The sequence below is a fragment of the Lepus europaeus genome, chromosome 11, assembly GCF_033115175.1.
Source record: "Lepus europaeus isolate LE1 chromosome 11, mLepTim1.pri, whole genome shotgun sequence".
In the NCBI taxonomy this organism is placed as follows: domain Eukaryota; kingdom Metazoa; phylum Chordata; class Mammalia; order Lagomorpha; family Leporidae; genus Lepus; species Lepus europaeus.
In genome coordinates, this window is record NC_084837.1 from 103629327 (window position 1) to 103652946 (window position 23620).

A 23620-nucleotide genomic window follows, 5' to 3' on the forward strand; every position below is an offset into this window, starting at 1 on the left:
GTCGCCCTCCCCCTCCGCGTCAGAGGAGGAGGCGCCGGACTCAGAGTCCGGGGCCGCCAGGGAAGTCTGACACCCAATTTCCTTAAACTCTATCAGGTCCTGAGCGCTCTCGGACTTCTGAGAACGGACTTCCTCAAAGGTATCACGAGCGGCTGCGAGCGCCGGGTCGCTCGTCCGAGTCGACCCCTCCTCCCGAAGGCATGCTCGAACCAAGTCCCACAGGGGAATTACCATGGGATTGAGATCAGGTTCTTTAGGGTCCTCGGCCGTGCGCCGGAGGTCCTGTCCAAGTTTCTCCCAACAGCTAAGAGTGATCTGGCCTGTATGAGCGAACCACGGAGCAAAGAAGTCAATGCTCCCGAGGAATTCAGCAATCGTGGATCGAGAGACTTTAATTCCCTTGTTGCGCAGTAGCGCCTTTAACGGGGCAATCAAATTTGACTGGCTCGGGGCATTGCCCATCATGAATAAAAGAGGGAAAACACTTCCTCAACAAAGAGGGAAAACACTTCCTCGAAAATAGGGTGCGTCCACCCCTTACCCGTGAGACCTACCTCGCTCACGGGGCCACGCCGGTAAGACTTACCTCGCTTACCTTCCACGCCGAGAGTCAAGCTCTTTCGTTTCCCCGTACGGGCCACCAGCTGCTCGGCGCCGCTCTCGTCCAGCAAGAAACCGACACCGGGCGTCTCGTAGAAGAGCTCTTTATTACTCAGGGCGCGGGAGATCAGACCTCGATCTCTGGCGGGCAGGAACTACTCGCACATCCGGTGGTCGGGGCATATATACGCAGTACACGTCACGAATCATATGATTACAAGGCTGTGTCAGGATAGGACAGCTCAGGGGTAGCGCGGGAAACTTTGCCGGGGAAGAAGAACCCGGAAGCAGGAAATGAGCGCCATCTTAGCGCTGCGGTTCCTCGGGTTTGGTCCCCTACACCAAAGTACAGCTTATGGGTTACAATGGCTTCCCCCCTCCCATAACTTCCCTCCCACCCGCAACCCTCCCCTTTCCCGCTCCCTCTCCCCTTCCATTCGCATCAAGATTCATTTTCAATTCTTTTTTTTTATGTGATACATTGTGTTATCTTTATTTCATATTCTTGCTTTTCCAGTGAGACCCACCACATTCAGGCTACATATTCTTTGCCTGTGTCTATAGAGTGGTGGAAGTTATTCTGATAAAAGCTTCTCCTAGATAGTCAACAGCATCCTGATTCACTACCCAACTTGGAATCAGTAGTTCTGAGGGATGTTTCCCAAACAACCAGGCTGAATTCAAGGTCATTCTCTTTTGCATGTGACAGCCAAACAGAAAAGAGGAACAGAAAGACATGTCCCCCACTCTGGGGCTCATTTTTTTCAAATCATGTAGCATGGTGCTCTGGTGGTGATTTATGGTTTTTTACAAAAGTCCTGGTAGAATTATGATGCCAAGAAATGGGGATAGGAGTTATTCTCCATCAAGCTGTAAACCTTTTTCTGCGCAGATGTAAAATAGCCAGTCATAGCATTTTGTATATTTTGGACAATAAGAGTTTTGGTTTGGAAGTCTGTTTTTACCTCTTTTGGGGCATCTTTTTCTATGAATTCTATATGTATTTTCCTTGTTTTGAGGACAGCTTCTGGGGTGATTTGATTTTTTTGAAGTCTTCACAAGCCAGCCAGAAGTCTATATTTTCTTCACAGAATTCAGATTTTAAAAAGGCCCTAAAAGCAGCCACACCATATTTGCTGGCCAGCAGCTCCTCGAATCCTTCCGACCACAGCAGTGCTTCCTCTGGGGGAGGCTTGATAAAAGTTTGTTGTTTACTTTTCTTGCTGGTTTTCAGCTTCCCAGGAGTGGAAGAATTTTGCAAGAAGTAACTCAATCATGTCTTCCACGTGTAGGGGGATCAGCGGATGTCAAGTATCATTTTTATGGAGATTCAGCCCGACTGTGGAAGTATGGACGAGAGCTTAGGCAGTGGCACCCAGAGCGTGGAAAAGCGGGAGAAGAGGAAAGGGTCCTTATTAAAAAATTGGAAGACACTCTCATGGGCTCTTCAGCCAGATCTGAATGCCTTGAGGGCTGATTCTGATCTGGCTGAAGAGCCCATGAGAGTATAGCAGGCATGGAAAGCCAAGATATCATGGAAAAAAAAAAAAAAAGACCTAAATGAATGATCTCTGTGAATGAGATCCCAGTGGAAAGAACGGGGCCTTCAAAGAAGGAGGTACCCTTCTCCGAAGGGAGGAGAGAACCTCCACTTTGACTATGACCCTATCGGAACAATATCAAAGTCAGCGAAATCTAAAGGCTTCCATAGCCCTGGCAACTCATGACTAGAGCCCAGGGAGATTACTGACGCCATGAACAGGAGTGTCAAATTGTTAAGTCAGCAACAGGAGTCACTGTGTACTTACACCCCATGCGGGATCTGTCCCTAATGTGTCGTCTAAAGCCAAGTGATGCTAGGACTGGTACTGAAAGAGTATTTTTATACTTTGCGTTTCTGTGTGGGCGCAGACTGATGAGGTCTTTACTAATTATATACTGAAGTGATCTTCTGTATATAAAGAGAATTGGAAATGAAAAAAAAAAAAAACAACCTGGTGTTAAAATGGAAATGGCATAGAAAATTAATTATTTTGAAAAAAAAAATTATGTAGGATCTCTGTCTTTAATGTGCTGTACATTGCTAATTAATGCTATAATTAGTAATCCAATGGTAGTTTTTTCACTTGATGTTGCTATATGGGCAAAATGTTGAAATCTTTACCTAGTATATACTAAACTGATCTTCTGTATACAAAGAGAATTGAAAATGAATCTTTACATGAATGGAAGGGGAGAGGGAGTGGGAGGGGGGAGGGTTGCGGGCGGGAGGGAAGTTATGGGAGGGGGGAAGCCATTGTAACCCATAAGCTATACTTTGGAAATTTATGTGCATTAAATAAAAGTTTAATAAAAAAAAAAATTGGAAGACACGATTGAGTTACTTCTTGCAAAATTCTTCAATTCTCTTTATATACAGAAGATCAGTTTAGTATATATTAGGTAAAGATTTCAACAGTTTGCCCCCATATAGCAACACGAAATGAAAAAAATACTGTTGGAGTACTAGTTATAGCATTAAATAACAGTGTACAGCACATTAAAGACAGAGATCCTACATAATATTTTTTTTAAAAATTGATTAATTTTCTATGCTATTTCCAATTTAACACCAGGTTTTTTTTTTTCATTTCCAATTATCTTTATATACAGAAGATTGATTCAGTATATAATTAGTAAAGATCTCATCAGTTTGTACCCACACAGAAACACAAAGTGTAAAAATACTGTTTCAGTACTAGTTACAGCATCACTGCACATTAGACAACACATTAAGGACCGATCCCACATGGGATGTAAGTACACAGTGACTCCTGTTGCTGACTTAACAATTTGACACTCCTGTTCATGGCGTCAGTAATCTCCCTAGGCTCTAGTCATGAGTTGCCAGGGCTATGGAAGCCTTTAGAGTTCGCTGACTTTGATCTTATTCTTTTAAGTAGCTTCTCTTGTTCATTATAGTATCAGTCCCAGGACCTGTTCTCACAGAAGCAGCATCCCAACTTTAATAGCACCTGACCAGTCACCATTCTCAGGAGCTCCAGAAAGACAATATTATTGGAAACAAGAATCACTGGAAGTCTTTGTATTCTTTGAACAGTTCCCATCCCTTTCATGTTGGCTGTGACTTAATGGTTTTAGAATGATTTTCCTTCCTTTCATTTAATATATCTGAAACAAACACTGTGTAGCCTGAGTTTTTGACTTCTTAGAGAAGAAAGGATGAGAATTCTCTGTGTTGGTGCTCGTTATCTGTACTATCTCCTTTGTTTAATACTCTGGCTTCACACGAAATCCTGATGGGAGATACTAGAATCTGAGTTTTCTTTTCTTTTCTCTTCTTTTCTTTCGTTTTTTTTTTAATTTGGTAGGTAGAGTTATAGTCAGTGAGAGACAGAGAGAAAGGTCTTCCTTCCATTGGTTCACTCCCCAAATGGCTGCCACGGCCAGTGCTGCACCGATCCGAAGCCAGGAGCCAGGTGTTTCTTCCTGGTCTCCCATGCAGGTGCAGGGGCCCAAGCACTTGGGACATCCTACACTGCCCTCCTGGGCCACAGCAGAAAGCTGGACTGGAAGAGGAGCAACTGGGACTAGAACCCGGCACCCATATGGGATGCTGGTGCCGCAGGTGGAGGATTAGCCAAGTTAGCCACAGCGCCAGCCCCTTCTTCATTTATTTTTAAACTAGAAAATCTTTTAGGATAAGTTTATCCTATTTATAAACCATAAAACTATCAATAGACAACAAGGCATTGAAGTACTAGTTCCTAATACTTAATGCACCAGGGAGCTCTTAAAAATATTGACACATATAACATCAAGATTCTGCAAATTCCCAAGTGATTCCAAGAGTCAGCTGAAGGAAAGAACCACTTTTTACAACTATCTTTTTATTTTCATTTTGTCTCTTCCTCTGTGTTTTCCTTCACTCCTTTGAAAATTCTCACTTATCTGGTTCCCATTGACTTTATCTGCTGTGGGCTCTGTAGGCGTCACTGATAATTTTCTTGCTTATCAAACAGCTTGATCAAATTCAGTATCTTCTCTTTTAGGATCATGAGTTTCCTTCTGTTTCATTTTCTTTGAAGGTTTTTGGTGACATTAATTGGGTGTTCACTCATTTGCTTTCAGGATTATCAAAGTCAATATCTTCGGGGCCAGTGCCATGGTCATTTGGTTAATAGCCTGAGGCCGGCACTGGGTTCTAGTCCCGGTTGCTCCTCTTCCAGTCCAGCTCTCTGCTGTGGCCCGGGAGGGCAGTGGAGGATGGCCCAAGTGCTTGGGCCCCTGCACCGGCATGGGAGACCAGGAGGAAGCACCTGGCTCCTGGCTTCGGATCGGCACAGTGCCAGCCGTAGCGGCCATTTCTGATTATAAAATTATTAATACTCACTGTAACTTCTTTGTATAAGTTGATTTTTAGCAGCACTCCTGGCTCAGAATCAACCCTTGGGACATTCGGATCTGGCTAAAAGGTCCATGAGAGTCTCACAGGCATGGAAAGCCATGACACGATGGCAAAAAACAATCTAAATGAAAGACCCTGGTGAACAATACCCCAGCAGAAGGAACAGGCCATCAAGGAGAGAGGCGCCTTTCTCTGAAGGGAGGAAGGAACCTCCACTGTGACACGGCCTTGACTAAACAAGTTCAGAGTTGGTGAACTCAAGGGACTTCCATAGCCTAGACAGCTCATAGCAAGAGTCTCGGGTGATTGCTGACCTCACAAATAAGAGTGCCAATTGTTAAATCAACAACGGGAGTCACTGGGTCATGCTCCCCACGTAGGATCTCTGTCCTTAATGTGTTTTACTATGAAACTTAAAAACACTACTAATCGAACAATACCCTTTGTAAATTCACATTTATGAAATAAAAAATAAAAAAAAATAAGTTGACTTTTAGAAGCAAGGCATTGGTGCAATGATTAAGTCACTATTTGGGAGTATGCATCCATATCACCCCATCCAGTATGAGTCCTGGGTTTCTGCTTCCAATCAGGCTTCCTGCTGGTGTTCACTCTTGGGGTAGCAGGTAATGGCTCAAGCACTTGGGTCCTTGCCATGCATATAGAAAAACCAGATTGCATTCTAGGCTCTTGGCTTTGGCCTAGCCCAGCCCTAGCTGTTATCGGCATTTGGGAAATGAACTAATGGAGAAGAGATTTTTTTTGGCCTCTATTAGTGAGCTTTTGGGAAACTATCCCACACTTTTGCCTATCCCACTTTTAAGATAGGTGCCTTCCAGTGTACGATTCTAGTATTAGAGTTCCTGCCCTACAGATTTTCAGAAACATCCATTTTTGATAGTTCAGTAACATCATTTTTTAGTTCAGTAACCTCAGCAAGTTTTGAAGACCTCAAGGGGAAGAGTTTGTTAATATTTCATGTACTATGAGCAAAACTTGGTAGAGATTCATCTATTGTTTGGTTCCTAATAATAAAGCAAATAACAGAAGATTTAACATGATAAGCCTGTATTATTTACAGAAATTTCCACAAAGTATTTAATTCTGTGGCCTTCGTAGTTTTCAACTAAATATAAATCTGACTTTGAAGACCATTCCAAAAAGATAAATAGGCATCTTAGTCAAGACTTCTTGCTGAATTATGTAAATAGATCAAGTGAAGCCAGCTTTCTCTGTAATAAGCAAAATGATCTCTGATGGTTCATTTATGATAACATAGATAAATGAAAGAAAAAAAAAGAAAAAGAAAAAAGAACAGTGCCTGGCTCTGTTCCTTATTATCATGTAAAGCACTTTAATATGTTTAGTTCTCAAGAGCAAAGCTATTTCCACTCCGGTGAGCTTCCAGGTTCAGTCAGCAAACCCATGGCTTATGTATGACTCACAGGTCTGCACTGATGCTTTCTTTTTGTCCACAGGATGTTTACTTTACTTTAAAAGCTGGTTTTGTCCTTTTAATTTCCTCTTTCATAGCTTATCTGTCATTGCTCTGTGTTCATATCAAAAGTCACATAGCTACTTTCAATGGTGCTCAAGCAAATATTTAAAATGTGTAACCACACATCCAGGGACAAAGTTGTGATGGGATTGGGGAATTAAAATGAGAAAAAATAACAAATATGGAGCTTAGAAAACTGTTGTTTGGGGGTTTAGATGATTAAGCAACTGCCTGAGGTACCAGCATCTAATGTGAGTGCCAATTGAGTACCTGCTGTTCCACAATAAAAAGTACTTTTTCCTATCCAGCTCCCCTCTAATGCACCTGAGAAAGTAACAGAAGGTGCTCCAAATACTTGGACCCCTGCACCCACATGGAAGACCTGGAAGAACTCAAGGCTCCTGGCTTCAGTGGATGGAAAATTCATTCTTTCTCTTTCTGGATTTCAAATCTGCAAAAGGAAGGTGCAAGAAGGTTTGGGCTTCATGGGATTCCTGTGACAGTATTTCCCAAAAGGGAATATGAGGATAGACCGGAAGACATGCAGCTGCAAAGTGACACATTCCAAGAAGGGATAGAGGTCCAGCGCAAAGGGAATGGTGCTGTTCCTGAGGACACTCCTCCTGTCCCAATGCCTGAGCTGAACTTGGCTGAAAGCTTGTGGACTTCCAAGCCAACACCTCTTCTTCCCCAAAGGAGCACCATATTCTCCCCTTTTGTTTTTCAGGGATACCTATAGCCAATCAATACCTCAGCCACCTCCTCAAAAAATTAAGTGACCCAAATGAAAAATGTACCGGGAAGAGTCCACATCAATAATGAATGCTGTTAAACTACACCCCAGGCGAGTCCTATGTGCTAAATGTAAAAGAACAGTGTCATTGCTGAAAAAAAGGAAATTAGGAGAGGTAGTAGTGTAAGTGACTCTAATAAATATGAGAACAAAAAGCGGAGAAATGAAAGTGTAACTACTGTGAACACAAAACTGAAAACTGACCATAAAGTGGATGGGAAAAACCAAAATGAAAGCCAGAAAAGAAATGCTGTGGTTAAACTTTCAAATACTGCTCACAACAGAGGCAGAGTAGTTAAAGTTTCTGCTTAGGCAAATACATCAAAAGCTCAGTTAAATACTAAAAAAGTGCTCCAGAGTAAGAATATGGATCATGAGAAATCTTGGGAAGTGTTGAAAATTGCCAAAGAAAAAACCCAAAAGAAGCAAAGTGAAACCTCCACTTCCAAAAAAGCACATTCAAAGGTCCACTTCACACGTCACTGTCACAATCCTAGCTCAGGTTCCCTTCCTCCCCTGGTGCGTTTAAAGCCACAGAGGTATAGGAATGAAGAAAATGACTCTTCTCTGAAGACAGGACTTGAGAAAATAAGGAGTGGCAAGATGGCACCCAAACCCCAGTCCCGCTGCACCTGTACCTGCTCACAGGTGAGGCCCCTTCAGAAACTCAGATCCCTCAAAAGACCCTGAAGAGGCCAGCAGTGAGGTTCAGGACCAAAATGAAGTGCATGTGCCTGGTGAGCAGGATGAACCACAGACATTGGGAAAAAAGGGCAACAAAAGCAGTATCTCTGCTTACGTGACCCTAAATCAAAAGAAATCTGACTCTTCCAGTGCTTTAGTGTGTAGCATTGATAGCACAGATGATATGAAATCTTCCAACTCTGAGTGTAGCTCTTCTGAAAGGTTTGATTTTCCTCTAGGCAGTATGCATGCACCTTCCACCTCCTCCACTTCCTCCTCTTCAAAGGAAGAGAAAAAGCTCAGAAATTTTTTGAAAATGAAAATCTTTTCCAAAAACATCTCTAAGTGCATCACACCAGTTGGCAGGACCATATGTGTAGGGGACATTGTTTGGGCTAAGATATATGGCTTTCTTTGGTGGCCAGCCTGTGAGCCAGAAAGAAAATGGCCTGTTAATCTTATAGGAGGCCCATATTTCATGGTTTGGGTCTCCAACAACATCTTTCCTTGTCCTTTTGCAACTCTCTCCCTTTTTAGAAAACTTCTAGTCACGCTTTAATAAAGGGCCTATATCATAAGGCCATCACAGAGGCAGCCAAGGCTTCCAAGCAGCTGACCCCTGAAGTGCGGGCTCTTTTGACAGAGTTTGAAATGCGAATGTGAACACTAAGATAGGCAGGAACCATTGGAAAGCACCACAGAATTTCAAGTCTAGTCAGGAATAATTTCTAGGAGGTAGTTTGACCAAATTGGAGAGAGAAATTGCACAAAGTTGGCTGACTTTATAATACTTATTGCCATTTTTATTTATTTTTTTTAATTAATTTATTTATTTTAAAGTCAGAGTTAGGCAGAGAGGAGAGACAGAGAGAGAGGTATTCCATCTGCTGGTTCACTCCCCAGATGGCTGCAACGGCTGGAGCTGCACTGATTCGAAGCCAGGAGCCAGGAGCTTCTTCTGGGTCTCCCACGCAGGTGCAGGGGCCCAAGGACTTGGGCCATCTTCCACTGCTATAGCAGGCCATAGCAGAGAGCTGGATCAGAAGAGGAGCAGCTGGGACTAGAGCCGGCACCCATATGGGCTGCCAGCGCTTCAGCCCAGGGCATCAACCCACTGAGCCACAGCACTGGACCCAACTTACTGCCATTTTTAGACTGAGAAACTTAAACTGAACATGAAATCAAATTTAGTCTTAAGGAAGTGAGATTTTAGCAGTATTTTTCAGGATTAGTCATTCATTTACCAACACTCAGAATCTAATGCCTATTTGATCACATAACTAAGGAGTATTTTTAAAATGTGCCACATAAAGTGTGGTTTTCTATTTCATACATCCCAGCCAACCTGTATATATGTTAAAGGATTATTTATTACATTCCGATGTCACCAAGGAAAACATGCTTTGTATCTTGGATGTTTAACTAAAGCCAGTCAGACTTTAATATCTCACCATCAAGATTAAATTCCCTTGCCTGGAAGAAAAAATAAAGGCACACAGATTGGAAAGGAGGAAGTCAAGCAGTCTGTGTATGGAAATGACATAATTCTATATAAAGAGAGACCTATAGACTCTACCAAGAGACTAAAAGCCAGCAGTAAACAAGTTTAATAAAGGTGTTTCACACAAAACAAACACGCAAAAAATAGCAATTTTATTCATCAGTTGAGAAAGAGAGTATATTAGCAATCCTATCACAAAAGCTACAAAAAAGTACTGTGTAATAAATTTAACCAAGGATGTGAAAGACCTCCACAATGAAAGCTACAAGAAACAAATGAAAGAAATTGAAGGCACACACACAAAGGATACACAGAGACTTTATGTTCATGGACTTAAGAGTTAATATTGTGAAAATATCAATACCACCCAAAGCAATCCCCATCGAAATTCCAGTAGCATTCTTCAAAGAACTAGAAAACACAATCCTAAAATTCCTATGGAAGCACGAAAGACAAAAAGTTTGTTTTGACATTTTTAGGAAAGTAGGTTCACTTTGAAAAATCCCCTCTACTTATTTCACTCATATGAATCTCAGCAGTTCAGGCAGAATTTTTCCAAATGCGACCTTAAGCAGAGGTAACAAGGCTAGTTAAGAGAACATGTGAGCCACAGACTGATTTCTCCAAGACTTTTTTAAAAGACTGGTATGGCTCAAAACCCAGAGTCCCTAGTGAGTCCCGGTCAGCTTTCAGTGAGCAGATGAGGGAACTGATGATTTCCCAGTGACACTGCCCTTGAGCCTCCATCACCTTCTCTTGCCCCCAGGCTGCAGCACCCCGGGGCCCTGTGCCTCCTCCAACCCTGCAGCTCCAGAAGACAGGAAGGACAAGGATCCTAGGGACACGTCTCCCGCTCCTGTAAGGTGAAACCCAAACCTGACCTTTGTGAGCTACCGAGTGGGAGGACTCTCATATGCCCACGCACTGAAGGAAACACTAAATTTCCTTAAGAGACTGGGCGGATACAGACTTCGCTACTGCCCAGGTCAACGCACTGTACTCACTTCCTGGGCAGCGCTGCAAAGGCTGTGCCACCTGGGGCTTGCACCCCGCCGGCCTGGGCGCATGCTCTGGGGCCTGGGCCGCTCCTTCCAGCCCCCTCGCACCACGGCCACCGCCCTTCCCTACCTCGCTCTTCCCTGGAAGCTGCTGTGCACTGCTCCCACGTCTTCCTCCATTTGCGCGTCCTTTCTGAGGCTGGGATGGCGGTCTGCCTCCTGGAAACGCTGTTACTTAGCGCCACCCCGCAAACCGCCTCCCTTGCCTGGGCCCCGCTGGACGATCTTCACACTCAGCAGCTTCTCCCTTGAGTGGGTGTTTCCAGCAATGGGCCGCAAGGGGCTCCAGGCCACTGATGCCCTCTGCGGGGTGAACACAGGGGTGAGTGGAGTCAGCGGCGCAGTTGGTGCGCGCGGCCTCCACCGCCTGAGGCGCGAGAGCACCAAGGGAGGCTGGGCGGGGCTTGCGCCGATGACCCGGGCAAGGGGCGTGGCTTCCTCCTCGTGGCCGTTTCCCGCAGTTTGAGGGCTGCTGTGGAGGCCACGGCTGGGAGTGGGCCCTAGGACTTCTGGGGCCCTGGAAGCAAGTCCACGGCCGCCAGATGATTCAGGTTTGGGTTTGGTCTTCCCTCAGGGCCCTGGGACGCAGGCGCGAGGGATCCTGGAGACCTTGCTGTGCTGTGCCAGGAATGTGAGGCTGAGCCTGCGGCACCGCTGACGTGCATTCTCGCGGACAAGGACAGACATCTTGACGTGACGGCTGCTGTGGGTGTTGCACGTCTTGTCCCTGCCAGTTTCCTCACTGCATAAATGGTGACAAATACAGATGTGTTAAGATGCTTGCATATGGAAACTGACAGGATGAGGAGGGCTGAGGGGACAGAACTGGAAGTGACGTGTGGGCAGAGGCGATGTGACGTGGGGTCAGCAGAGACGAGACGCTTTGACGTGCGTGGTGAAGGAGACGTGACGTGAAGTGACGTGAATGGCGGGGGAAATGTGACATGATTTACCAGGCAGAGGAGAGGTTACGGGGGAGGGGGGGAGGGGAAGAGGAGAAGTGATGGAAGAGATGTGACGTGACATTGCTGACCTGAGAGGCGATGAGACATGGGTGCTGACCTGACGTGTGAGGCAGGGGAGACAGGACAAGTGGGACAAAAGCGACGTGATGTAATGTGAGGGGGCAGAGCAGATGTGATGTGGGGGTGGAGACGAGCCACGGTGTGAGGGGTGATGCAGAGGAGCCCCGATGTGAGGATCAGAGATGAGAAGTGCTGTGAATGTGCGGAGTGAGGGATGAAATCAGGGTGGGTACGGGGGGAGGGGAAGGGATGGGACCTGTGGGGCAGGGGAGATGGGGCACTGTCTGCGGAGCGAGCATGCAAGATAACGGTGGTTTGGAGTCCAGGAGCCATAAAGCAGTGGTGGAGTCTAGCTCTGGGATACAGGCTCTCTCATGGCAAGGGTGGTGCTTGTTTCTTGGCCATAGACGTGAACAATGTTGGACATGTGGTGGTGGGGGGTTTGGCAGTTGGATTCTGTGGCAGTCAACATCATCACAATGATAGTAGCACCAGTGTCTGGGGCATGTGTATGGTGGGGCTGGGATGGAGGTGGGTCTGTGATGGCTCCACCATGGGCAGCTCCATCCATCGGAGTAAGCATTAGTGGAGACTGCAAAAATCCTCAGTGGTGAAAGCTCATCTCCTTTCCCCCGTGGGTGGATGCCATAGTTAAATGTATCCTTCTTGATGCTCACCTGTGTCAGTCTGAGGGCTTGGTAACATCAGTAAAATACATTCTGTTCTGCACTTAAACTAAATAAGTAAGATATCCCATAGAGGTTTCGTTACCCGCTTTGGGATGCTGTTAACCTTGGGCTTCCAGGATCCCCTTCTCCCTCCTTGTTATCCTGGTCCTCCCTTCCACATTGACTGCTCACTCCAGGTTCTCTCTGACACAGCTCCTGAGGCTGCTGCAGACTCTAGGGGAGAAGCAGCCTTGGCTGTATAGAGAGGGTCCTTTATGACTGTTGCTCATTGGTGCTTAGTTGCTGTTACTGTCAGATGTTGTCTTCTTAGCAGATACTGTGTGTGTTTGTGTGTGCATTTGTGTTTGTGTGCAAACAGTTGGAGTATGTGTATGCACTATACCACGAATTTGTGCTTGATATGACTTTTAGGAACACATTAGAATTAGAATGTGAGAATTTTAGGATGTAGGTTCTGCCCCATATCTGGTTGTATCTTCTATGTTTGCCACCAACCACTGTTCTCTGCTTTGGGGCCTAATTTAATTTCCAAATGTCTAATCTAATTTCCAAATGTCTCTGAGACAACTGGAACCCTTTTGCAGCACTATCTTCCAGGAACTGCCCTCAATCAGAATACCTGGAATGCTGGGAAATATGCTTCTCTGCCAGGCTTGCCACACTTTCTTCTTACAAAGGCTTCATTAGGGCATGTCCATCACCCTCTGGAAAGTATTGAGATTGTAGTTCAAGCTCTAGAGTGCCAAGGGTTCCTGTATCCTCAGAGGCATCACTGTCAGTGCGGGGAGATCAGTTCAGGACTGTGAGTGCCAGCACACTCTGCACAGGGAGCCTCTTCCAATCCCAACACTGTCACTGATCTGGTTGGACCAGAAATCATCTTTGATACTTCCTCTATCCTGTGCTTTCCCCATGTGTCATGTGGACCTAGTGGTCCTCACACCCCATTGTGCAGTGCAGATTGACATAACCCAACTGCACATTTTATAATGATATTATATGGGTTGGCATGAATTTTTTTAGCCGTGTAAAAGATTATGCAGAAAAGTACATAAAACATAAATAGCACTATTAACAAATTACTAAAAATAAACATATCTTCTACTCATGTTAATACCTAGAATACATACAGTTTCCAGAAGCTTTCTAGATACCGTTTTACATCCTACTATCCTACCTTTTTGTCCAAAGTATTTACCATGATCTAATTTTCATGATATTCTATTTTCTTACAGATTGTAGTTTTCTTCTTCTTGTGTGCCCCTAACAGGTCTGGGTTTTAATCACTCAGTATTCATTTTGCTATACTTGGTGGCTTTCTTCAGCAGGACTTAGTGACTTGATAGTCCTCAATCACTTGTCCTTAGTGCCAATGAAACAGACTACAGTTTGTCTTGCCATTTTGTGAGTGGTACGCATTTGAGTTGTTTCAGGTTTGGTAGCTATCCTGGGACAATGATGTCTCTGAGTTATATAAGATGGAACCCCAGGATCCTGTTATGCCATTACAAACATTTATGGATTGAAAAAATAAAACTCAAAGCAAAATATGCAGATTGCATGACTTACATGCCTTCCTGATGTCCAGCAAGCACATATCAGGTTAAGCGAAAAAGATTAGATTAAATCTACGTAACATTTAGGGAGAAGGAAAAGGACTGCAGCCTACACTAGTTGTTCACTAGTCTTGAGAGTGGACTATTAAGATGCCCTGTAACTAGGGCAGGTGCAGTGCTGCAGCAGGTTAAACTGCTGCTTGGGATGCTAATTCAAGCCCAAGCTGCTCTGCTTCCAGTCCAGCTTCCTGCTAATGTTCTGGGTAGCCAGCAGAAGAGGCTTTAGGTCCTTGAGCCCCTGTCACCCCATACGAGACCTGGATAGAATCCTAGGCTCTTAGTTTCTGCCTCGCTCGGCCTAAGCCATTTTGGGTGTGAACTAGTAGATAGAAGAGCTGTTTGATGTGTGTGTGTTTGTGTACGTGTGTCCCCTTCAAGTAGATCAAAAGAAATAAACATACAAAAACAAAAAAAAAAATGAAAACCCTGTGTTGAGTTGTGTGTGTGTGTGTTTTATTCTGCTTTTCAAATATATTTAAAGGAAGTAAGAACAAACAAAAATGCTTTGTGCTGAAAGAGGTTTAAGAATACAGGAACCAGAGGAACGAAAATGTGCTCCATGCACAGCGAACAAGTGAGACAGGTTCCAGAGGGCAGAGGAAGATAGAATCTGAGCTCCAGCAGGGAGGTAGCTACTCTCAGCAGAAAGGGCCATGTAGTTCATACTCATTCCATTTCCAAATCTTCCCTCCAAATCCTCAGAGGTTTGGCTGCAGGAATCACCTCTGTTCCTTTGGATGCTTGATTCCTTAAATAACGTGATGTTGCATTTTGCATATAACCACAGTCCTCGCTCATACCTTAAATCAGCCCTAGATTACTTAGCATACCTAATACAGTACAAAAGGTATGTAAATAGTGTTACACTGTATTGTTTAGGGAATGATGACCAAAAAAAGAATGGTCTGTACATATCCAACATAGATACAGTCATTTCTATTCTAGAGACAGAGAAACTGAAACAGAGCCCAAGCCAGAGAAAGAGAGGCCCCAACCTCTGATTCACGATTCACTCTCCTGTACCCACAGTAGCCTGGGCTGGGCCAGAACAAGAGCCAAGAATTCAATCTAAGTCTCTCACATGAATGGCACAGGTATAACTACTTCAGCCATTAGCTACCGCCTCCCAGGGTATAGATTGGCTAGAGGCCAAAATTGGGAGCCAGAGCTGGGAATTGAAACCAGGCATTTCAATATGGAACACAGGCCTCTTAACTGATGGACCAAAGACCCATCCCTTTCTGAGAATTTTTGGCTCACGGTTGCCTGAATCTGCAAGGGCAGAACACACAGATGTTCAGGGCTGTGTTCACCAGATTCTAATCTTTCCAGGTGGGTCTGTACATCATGCATCCAAACCAAATTCACAGTGACCAAATAATTAAAATTCTCAATGATTAAAAACTGTAGGTCAATTAGTTTCAAAACTACTAGTGAGTTCTCAGTTTAGACTGTGAGGTTATGCTTGTTTAGGACACAGGACAGAATCACAAATTCTTAAAAATGAAAATAACCCTGGAAATCATATCAGAGTCTTTACACAATACAACTCCAAGGTTCAGATTCACATCAGATTTTATATACGTAATACCTGTGGTATATGCAGTATTGCCTAGATCATGTAGTCATCCCATAAATCGTATACAACAGAACCATCTATAGACATGCACAGAGGTCCCACTTTACACAGCCTTTGTGAATCTAAATATCTGAAACTGAGACCCAAGAATCTATATTAATGTAATTTCCCTAGGATACCTAAAGGCACAGCCAGGTTTAGACCAGTTTTTGTCAACTGATAAAGCTAGAATAGTAATAATGAAAAGAATGGTAAAATAATTATAGCCATTATTGGTGTTTATCATTTGCCCTATACTGTTATCAGTTAACATGCATTGTCTTAATTTAATTTTGAGAGAGATTATTCATAGTGTTATCCACTTATCACAGACATAGAAAGAGAGGGAGTTGGAATAACCCTCTAAAGTTATCCACCGAGAGCTGGCCAGGGTGGAACTGCTCAAGCTCCAGTATGCCACAACATAGCAGTGAAGAACACACCAAGTTATACAGAAGCAAAATGTTCACTTATGCTACAGAGCCAATAATCAGATCGCTGATTTTCTTTATTTTATTTTATTTTTTAATTTATTTGACAGGTAGAGTTATAAACAGTGAGAGAGACAGAAAGGTCTTCCTTCCATTGGTTCACTCCACAAATGGCTGCTACGGCTGGCACTGTGCTGATCCAAAGCCAGGAGCCTGGTGCTTCCTCCTGGTCTCCCATGTGGGTGCAGGGGCCCAAGCACTTGGGCCATCCTCCACTGCCCTCCTGGGCCACAGCAGAGAGCTGGACTAGAAGAGGAGCAACCAGGACTAGAACCCGGTGCCCATATGGGTGCCAGCGTCACAGGTAGAAGATTAACCAAGTGAGCCACAGCGTCAGCCCCAGATCACTGATTTTTTTATGTGTAAAGCATCTGCCATCAGTCCTTGGGAAAACATTTTTCATTCATTTCACTGAAATAAGTGTGCCAGGAGCAAGAGACAAGTGGGAGAGCCATATATATTTTCCTCCAAGAAGTGCCCTTGGAGGTGGTCACCTGAAGTGTGGATGCTCCTGACTATAGCCTCTCAGCCAGGGCTCTCCCAGACTAGCACACTTCATCGCCACCAGACCCAAAAAGTGGATTTCTTTATGGCCAGTGTAGCCTAGAAAGATCCCCCATGGTTGACTCTCATTTTTATCTGCGCGGGAGGAGCAGGGACTGGAGCCAACTCCACAAGGGAGACTGAATAGTGCCATTGACTTGTGGGTACATTTGTGCAGCCTTCATTATATCTTGCCTTTGTGCTAAGGATGCTAAGGTTCTCCTTTATATTTGTTTAACATAGAGAACACAGAACGTGGGCAATGGCTCACAGATAGAAACATGATTATGCCCTGGTCCTGTCCCCTCCCTTCCACGACTGAACACTATTGTTCCTTCCTGGGACAACCCCTTCTGCTGCCCCACCCTCTATCCCTGCCTAACTCTTGCTATTTTGCCTTTCATTTCAGTGTCATTGTCTCTCAGAATTTTTTCTGACTGATTGTCTGAACCCCACTTTCTGAAATACTGTGATTCCTATTTATAGTAGCTCATCATTGATATAACACTTGCACTCAACCAGATACTGCTTCCATTGCTTTACATATGGTAACTGATTTATGTAGAGTGTTGTTGGCTGAGAAATAATAGGCTCAGAAAGAGTAAGTGATTTAGATCGCACAGCTAGTAAAAGGCAAAGCCTAGTTTAGAATCCAGAATTCTTGTTCCAGAATCTGTGAAAGATGCAGTGTATTTGGGACAACATTTTCTGATGTGTGTTTGGGGATGCAAAAATAAAACCAAAATTCTATAGTTAACTGTATATTAGACCTACATACTGAGGGCAACTGGCCTGTACTTCCATGGGGACATCCCCTTCCTTCCTCGATATCACACTCTACCTGTGTTTCTAGGACTTTCTCTCACTACAAGTTTGAATTTGCTTCAGAACCACATGTCTAGTAGCAAATGTATGGGCACTTTAGGTTGGACAATGTACTTAATCTCAAGGAATATCAGGGAGCACTAGAGCTTTCTTGGTAGTTAAAAGTCTAAGATTCGTTTTCTTCCATGATTAAATCTGTGTTAGTTAAGGATCTTTTCTGGAATGGTAGCCCACTGTGACAGAAAGATATTTAAGAAAATCTGTAACAGTGATGGAACTGATAATTAATGATGATTTTCTGGAAAATTTCCGATCAGGTGATTATTTTCCTCTAAGCTTGACTCAGACACTCCAAAGTTAGATTCGTCATAGTCAGGCCAGGTCTAAAGTTTTGCCCTGGACAGGTTACATCCACCCTGTCTAAGCCCAGGTATATCAGACCTCACACTGTCCATCTTACAAGATGCTGTGCCTTCCTGGATACTGGATTCCCCAAAACCCTATCCATCTGTAAGCCTTCTTACCAGCCTCACAGTCAGTGCCTCTTTACAGTGGACTTTACAGTGGACTGTCTCAGGAACTCACACATAATTCTGTGCCTGCAGGAAACTTCCCGACACAGATGTCCAGGAGCAGAGCTATTTAAAAGCACCTGCTTGAGAGCAGGAACTGAGCCTTTGTACAGCAATGGAGAGCACTGCAATCAAGTAGGGGCTCTTAAGGGAAAGAAACATGTTGTGAAAGTGTCCAAGAAGTAAGGATTGTCGGGGTATCTTTCACATCCAGGTCCTGATTAAATCATTGAGGGTATGCCAAGGTAGTTGTGGAGCAGCTGACTGTGAACTCTTTGCCACAGCCCCTGTCTGACATTGTCCTTTCAGACTCTGTCCCCTCTTTAGTGAACCCAGTGTGTCTGGACATGTTTCATTCTTAGGTCTGAATGCTCCATCAGGGACAGAAGAATGCAGATGGGCTTCAGGGTATTGCTTCTGGTTCTGATGGCATTTTTCTTGGAGCTGAGGGAAGAAGGCTACTGCCTGGACATTCAGAGCAGTCCCTGCTGCCACTGGGACCCTGCACAACACAGGAGAATGTGGGTCTCTGCTGACAGAGGTCTCTTCAAGAATCTGCTGCTGCTGTTGCCCCTTTCCTGTATCAGGAGAGAAGCTGATATCCTAGAGGTGCAAGTTGAGGGACTGAGCTGTAAGAAGCACACTGTGTCTTCATGCTTCATTATTTTTATTTTCTCCCCTGGCCGAAGCCCCATGACCACTGAACATAGGGAATCTTCAAGAGAACATGAGATTCTTTGCTTTCCATGAGTTTTTTTTCTTCTCAATATTCTTCCATTGTCTACTCCAAGGTGAAGTAGGGGCAGCCCCAGGAACCTCAGCAGAGGGGACTGGGCATGAAAGCAACCCCGTTGGCAGCTATGGTAAGAAAATTATGTGGGCATGTCTTGAACTTCACTCAGATGTTTAGGAATTAGAAGGCCCAACCAGGATACCTGCTGTTCTCTCCAGGAGGCCCTCACCATGGGTTTCAAAGGAGGAGAGAATAATCTGCCAGGACTCAGCAGGAGAGTCCAGTGCCTAAGACATCACCCCATGGGAATGCTATAGAAGATGGTGAACGTTCCCAGGTCCCAAGAGCTGCTCATGAGCCAGACCCTGCAATTTCTTCAAGGCAGAGGGGCTGTCCCTCGGAGCCATCTGTGCAGTTCTCTTCACCTCTTTTTCCTCATCCAGGGCTACTGCTAGTCCCCTGTGTGATGAAGCCAGCACAGCCCTGGGGATGTCATCCAGGAAAGCCAGGGCTGCAAAAGGAGGACGCACAGAGCATGGGAGCCATGTGAGTACTAACTGCTCCAAAAGTGATGGAGTCAGCATGGTGCACACAAGTAGATGCCTTGGGTCAGGCCCTGGTAAACTGTGCCATAATTCTGGGTCATTGTGAATTAAGAGAATTAAGAGAGCTCTTAATTAGGTTAGCCATGCCGCTCACATAACAAGGCGGTGTGCCTTTCGCTGACACTGTGCTGCTACTGCGTAGTGAATCCTCATGCTTGAACAAGACACAGTTCTCTTTAACAACACCCCTGAGTAGCAGATCTTCTCGTTTGATTGTCTTTGCTTTGGTTACAGAAAGACTAAGGTCTCAAAATCCAGCATACTTTAACAAGTGGGCAGGACTTTCTCTTATAATGTGGAGGTATACTTGTTTTTTCCACATCCTCACTAGCATTTACTGTTTGTTGATTTATATACGAGAGCCATTCTAACAGGGTTAAGGTGAAACCTCATTGTGGATTTGATTTGTACTTCCCTGATGGCTGGTAAACCTAAACATTTTTTCATGTGTCTGCTGGCCATCGAAATTTCTTCTCTTCTTTCTTCTTTTTTTTTTTTTTTTTTTTTTTTTTGACAGGCAAAGTGGATAGGGAGAGAGAGAGAGAGAGAAAGGTCTTCCTTTTTGCTGTTGGTTCACCCTCCAATGGCCGCTGCGGTCGGCGCATCTCGCTGATCTTATGCCAGGAGCCAGGTGCTTCTCCTGTTCTCCCATGCGGGTGCAGGGTCCAAGGACTTGGGCCATCCTCCACTGCCTTCCCGGGCCACAGCAGAGAGCTGGACTGGAGGAGGGGCAACCGGGATAGAATCCGGCGCCCCAACCAGAACTAGAACCCGGTGTGCCAGTGCCGCAAGGCAGAGGATTAGCCTGTTAAGCCACACCGCCAGCTACTTCTCTTCTTTCTTTAAAAAAAAATTTATATTTTATTTATTTGAGAGACAGAGTTACAAAGAGAGGGAGAGAGAGAGAGAGAGAGAAAGACAAAGACAAAGAGAGAGAGAGAGGTCTTCCATCTGCTGGTTCACTCCGCAAATGGCTGGAACAGCCAGAGTTAAGCTGATCCAAAGTTGAACCACCCTGCATACCAGGCATAAATCCCGCTTTCTCTGAATGAATGATCTTTCTGATATGTTGCTGGATTTGATTAGCTAGTATTTGTTGAGGATTTTGCATCTATGTAAATCAGGTTATTGGCCTAAAGTTCTCTTTCTCTGTTGTGTTTTTCTGGTTTAGGATTTAGGGTGATGCTGCCTTCATAGAAGGGGTTTAGGAGGATTCTCTCCCTTTCAATTGTTTTGTATAGCTTGAGAAGAATTGGAATTAGTTCTTCTTTAAATGTCTGGTAGAATTTATCAGTGAAGCCATCTGGTGCGGGGCTTTTCATTGTTGATAGTCTTTATTACTGATTCAATTTCCATCTTGGTTATTGATCTGTTTAGATTTTTGTGTCTTGCTGCCTCACTTTTGGTAGATTGTATGTGTCCAGGTTTATATCCATTTCTTCACTCGTTGTAGTAATTCCTGGTGATTCTTTTTATTTCTGTGCTATCTTTTGTTACATTTCCTTTTTCATCTCTGATTCTAATAATTTGGGTTGCATATTCCTGTTGAAATGATCTCTTAATCATTACATAGTGTCCTGCTTTGTCTCTTTTAACAGTTTTTATGTTAATGTCTATGTTGTCTGATGTTAGGATGGCTGCACATGGTTGTTTCTGTCTTCTGTTACCATGTAATATCTTTTTTCATCCTTATTTTCAGTCTGGGTCTATCTTTGTTGGTGAAGGATGTTTCTTGAAGGCATTAAATAAATGAGTCTTATTTTAAATCCATTTAGCCAGGCTTTATCTTTTAATTGGAGAGTTTAGGACATTTACATTCAAGGTTACTATTGATAAGTCACGACTTGGCCCTGCCATTTTTCTGTAAATATTCCTTCTGTTTGCTTTGGATTTCCTTTGTACTTTTACCGTGAGATTTTCTTCCTTCACCTTCTTTCATAGTGATGACCATGTTTCTGTGTTTCTGTGTGTAGGACATCCTTAAACGTCTTTTGTAAGGCTGGACAAGTGGTGACAAATTGTTTCTTTTATTATGGAAGGTGTTTATTTAATTTTCATTCATAAGTGAGTGCTTTGCAGGGTACAGTCTTCTGGGTTGAAAGCTTTTCTCTTAGTATTGGGCTGTGTCTCTCCATTCTCTCCTAGCCTGTTGAGTTTTGTATGAAAAATCAGCAGTGAGTCTAATTGATAAGCCTCTGAAAGTAATCTGGCTTTTCTCTTGTGCACATTTTAGAACCTTTTCTCTATTATTTAGTGCTGAAAGTTTGACTACAGTGTGTTGTGATGAAGAGCATTTCTGGTCATGTCTATAAGGAGTTTTATGTGCCTCATGTACTTAGACATCCCGTTCTTTCTCCAAACTGATGAAGTTTTCTGTAATTATTTCACTGAATAGGCCTTCTCATCGGTTCTATCTTTCCACACCTTCAGGAACTCTCAGACCTGTTTGTTGGGTCATTTGATAGTGTACCATAAATTTCCAACATTTATAATTTTTATAATTTCCTCTCCTTTTTTTTGTTCTGACAAAAAACTTTATAAAGATTTGTCTTCCAGCTTTGATGGTCTTTCTTCTGACTCACCAAATATGTTGTTAAGGCTTTCCAATGTATTTTTATTTGACAGGTTGAATTCTTCATTTCTAATATTTCATTTTGATTTCTCTTGAAAATTTCAATTTCAGGGGATAATTTCTCATTCAATGTAAGGATTTCTTTAATTTGTGGATTTCCTTCTGAGTAATCCTATGATTAATCTTTTGAATTACACTTCAGGTACTCAAAATCTTAATCTTCACATCCTGATTTTGATGTGTTGTTGCATTCCTTGGGGAGGGCAAGTGAGGTTGTCTTTTTGTTCTTGATTCTTGAATTTCTGTGTTTATTTTTAGGCATTTGTGAAAATATTATTGGATTCACAGGGCAAGATGGTGGTATAGCAGCAGGATGTACCGAGTTGTGCAGCCAAAAATGGATGATTAATGAGTAGAGGGGATACAAACAGCTGGCAGAATCATGAAAAATTCATGTCCAGGAGTCCACCAGAGGCTGCTCAGGTCCACTCCAGCAGAGGCAGAGAGAGGACCAAAGGATAGAGAATGAGCAGCACAGGAACCCAGTGAGGAGACAGGTACCACTTCCTCAGCAAACCAGGTGAGAGGTTGCAATCCCACAAAGACTCAGTGAGTGGGGACATTTGGTGAACAGTGCTTGGGGCTCTAAGCAGGAAGAAGGAGAAATTCTGAGGAATGGGTGGAGAGATTGAATATACCACAATCCATTGGTGTCTATCCCCCCCACCAGAGATACAGCCAGTGGGATGAAGCCATATTGGTTGTTTACATTGTTGTGTGTAGGCAGCATGCTGCCGTGTTCGCCCATGTACACATTCTCATCAATTGTGGAGGCCACCTCACAACATACACCACATGGGGACAAGGATCACAACAATTCAGAGTGATTTCCCACCCACCATGCAAGGTGTACAACACCAAATAATGCTAACCGATAACCCTAGCTCGTTTTACAAACAAGTGAGCAGGGAGCCCAGCACCAGCAGGTGGGGCTTAGTGCACCAAAGCACTGGTACCCAGCTCCATCAGGAATTAAAAATAAACAAAGCTCGGGAAGGTGGTACTGCATGCTTCTGCTTGCAAGGGGCACAGACACATAGCAGCTCATAGCAGAGGGAGTTCGATTTAGAAATAAAACCAATCTGAAACCTAACAAATGCCAAAGAACAAAGAAAAATTCTGAATGAGAATAACGAAGAATTTGACAAGATAAAAAAAATGCAGTGGAATCTCTTAGTAATAGAACAGACGAAATAGAAGAGTGAATATCAGAACTTGAAGACAAACTTCCAAAAATAGCAGTCAGAACAAACATAAGAAGAAACAATTAGAAAATGAAAAGAGTTGGTTGGAGATTTACAAGATTCTATCAAGTGATCCAACGTACAGATCACATAGGAGTTCCAGAAAGTGTGGAAAGAGAGAAATAATTAGAAGGCCTACTTAATGAAATTATATCAGAAAGCTTCCACAATAGGCAGATTGAAAGGGACATCCAAGCACAAAGAGATACACTGAACTCCCAATAGACACGACCAGAAAAGGAGTTCACCACAACACATTGTGGCAATACTCAGCTCAGTGAAACACAAAGAACAGATCCTAAAATGTGCCTGAAAGAAATGACAAATTACATTCAGAGGTAATCCAATTAGACTCACCCCAGACTTCTCATCTCAACCCTTACAGGCAAGGAGACAATCACAAGATAAATTCCTAGTCCTAGAGAAAAAAACTGTCAACCTAGAATACTGTACCCTACAAAGCTTTCATTTATGAATGAAGAAGA

The 23620-nt window shown here is 43.7% G+C and overlaps 2 pseudogenes; one reads left to right on the forward strand and one right to left on the reverse strand.

Moving 5' to 3' along the window:
• Nucleotides 1-1397: 1397 nt before the first annotated feature.
• LOC133770616 (regulator of G-protein signaling 2-like) lies at nt 1398-3716 on the reverse strand (annotated as a pseudogene).
• Nucleotides 3717-6978: 3262 nt separating this feature from the next.
• On the forward strand, nt 6979-8646 carry LOC133770617 (PWWP domain-containing protein 2A-like; annotated as a pseudogene).
• The last annotated feature ends 14974 nt before the right edge of the window (nt 8647-23620 follow it).